Genomic DNA, 2213 nt, shown 5'->3' on the forward strand with positions numbered 1-2213 from the left:
TTGCCTTTGTCCATAGCACTACTCCCAGTGCTTACACTCTCATGCCTCAAACGTCCTGACCATGGACGTACACTGCTACTCTCAGCTTCTGCTGCTGGCCCAGACATAGTAGTAGAACTAGAACTTGCTTGTGATGGCAAGTTCACATGTACATCAGCCTCAAGTGACTCAATAACTCCCTCATCTTTTGCTTTATACCAACTAGCAAGCTCATCAAACACCACATCACGTGAGATGACCACTTGTCTAGTTTGTGGATTATAACACTTGTAGGCCTTTCGATCCTGTGCATATCCAACAAATACACATTTCTCTGCTTTAGGATCCAACTTCCTTCTTCTTTCATCAGGCACATGCACATAAGCTATGCATCCAAAAACTTTAAGATATCCAATGTCTGGCCTGTAACCTGTGAGCCGCATCTCTGGCGTGCTTCCATGAATGGCTGCTCTGCTGCTGTAGGTGTTTTGTTCAATATATAAACTGCAGTAGCACATGCTTCTGCCCAATAGTAATCTGGCATGCTCTTTTCATTAAGCATCGCCCTTGCCACTTCACATATAACTCTATTCTTTCTCTCAGCCACACCATTCTGCTGAGGTGTATACCTGCATGTCAACTGTCTTCTTATTCCATGCTTCCTCAAGAAATGCTCAAAAGCTTTTGAGGTGTATTCACCACCTCCATCTGTCCTCAGACATTTAATCCAACAGCCATACTGCTTTTCTGCAAAAGCTTTGAAATCCATGAATTTTTCCAATACTTCACTCTTCTCCCTGAGAAAGTATATCCATGTCATCCTGCTAAAGTCATCAATGAATGTAACATAGTATAAACTGCCTTTGATAGATGGGTTTTGTGCAGGACCCCATACATCACTGTGTACTATCTCAAGTGGCCTGTTACTCATATTTCCTTCTCTAGGAAATCTCAATCTTGCCTGCTTCCCAAACTGACAGGCTTCACAAACATGCATATGTCCATCATATTTGAACCTAGGCAAACCATTGACAATGCCTCTTGTTTGCATGTTCTTTAATCTCTGTATATTGACATGGCCAATCCTCTTGTGCCACATATCAATATCCTGTACCACATTCCTGCTCTTTGAAAACATGGCTGATTTTAGCTCAGGAATTCCCGCATCCAGCTTAAACAGTCTTCCTTCTTTCTTGCCTTTAGCAATCACTGTACATCCATGTTTAAAGTCTTCAACGAAGCATCCATGCTCATTGAATCTAACCTGTAATCCCTGTTCTACCATTTGACCAACTGAGGCCAAGCTTTTAGTGATCGAAGGCACATACAGCACATTTGACATAGACTTTGTCTGACCATTATGCATGACCAATGGTACACTTCCAACATGTGTAATGACATGCTGGGTATCATCACCTGTTTCCACATAGCCCTTCACATCCATGGGCTTCATGTGCTCAAACCATTCACCATGGCATGTCATATGATTTGATGCTCCTGAGTCCATATACCATGTATCATCATTCTCAGCATTTGTTGTCATAGAACCCACAACATGCTTCATGGCAAACAAATGATTTGCAGTTCCATCATTGCTACTTGATGCATAGTTACCACCATGTTGTGCATAGTTTCCACCATAATGACCACCACGTTGTGCTCTTCCCCCTCTGAGTCCATATACCATGTATCATCATTCTCAGCATTTGTTGTCATAGAACCCACAACATGCTTCATGGCAAACAAATGATTTGCAGTTCCATCATTGCTACTTGATGCATAGTTACCACCATGTTGTGCATAGTTTCCACCATAATGACCACCACGTTGTGCTCTTCCCCCTCTCAAATCATTCTGTTTGTGGAAACAATCTCTCGCCATATGACCATATTTGCCACAATAATGGCATTCAACATCTTGCATAGAATTTTGTTGACCTTGCCAACGTCCTCGTTACGGGGGGTACCTCTGCCTCTTTGTGGTGCATATCCACGACCACCTCGAGCACCATATGAAGGCTGAAAATTCTGTTGTGGAGGCCTATCCTGCCATCCACGACCATTACCACCACATCCACGTGATGCGAATCTCCCCCTGCCTCTAAAGCCTCTCTGCGAGTAGAAAGCCTGATTTCTGCCATCATCATGGCTAGTAGATGCATCCAGAAATGAATCACTGAGCTTGATTTCCTCAACCAATAAGAGTGAAACCAACTCATCGAAGTCGGGTAAACC

The sequence above is a fragment of the Cibotium barometz genome, chromosome 18 (assembly GCF_041138505.1).
Source record: "Cibotium barometz isolate CiBa-2024 chromosome 18, ASM4113850v1, whole genome shotgun sequence".
Classification (NCBI taxonomy): domain Eukaryota; kingdom Viridiplantae; phylum Streptophyta; class Polypodiopsida; order Cyatheales; family Cibotiaceae; genus Cibotium; species Cibotium barometz.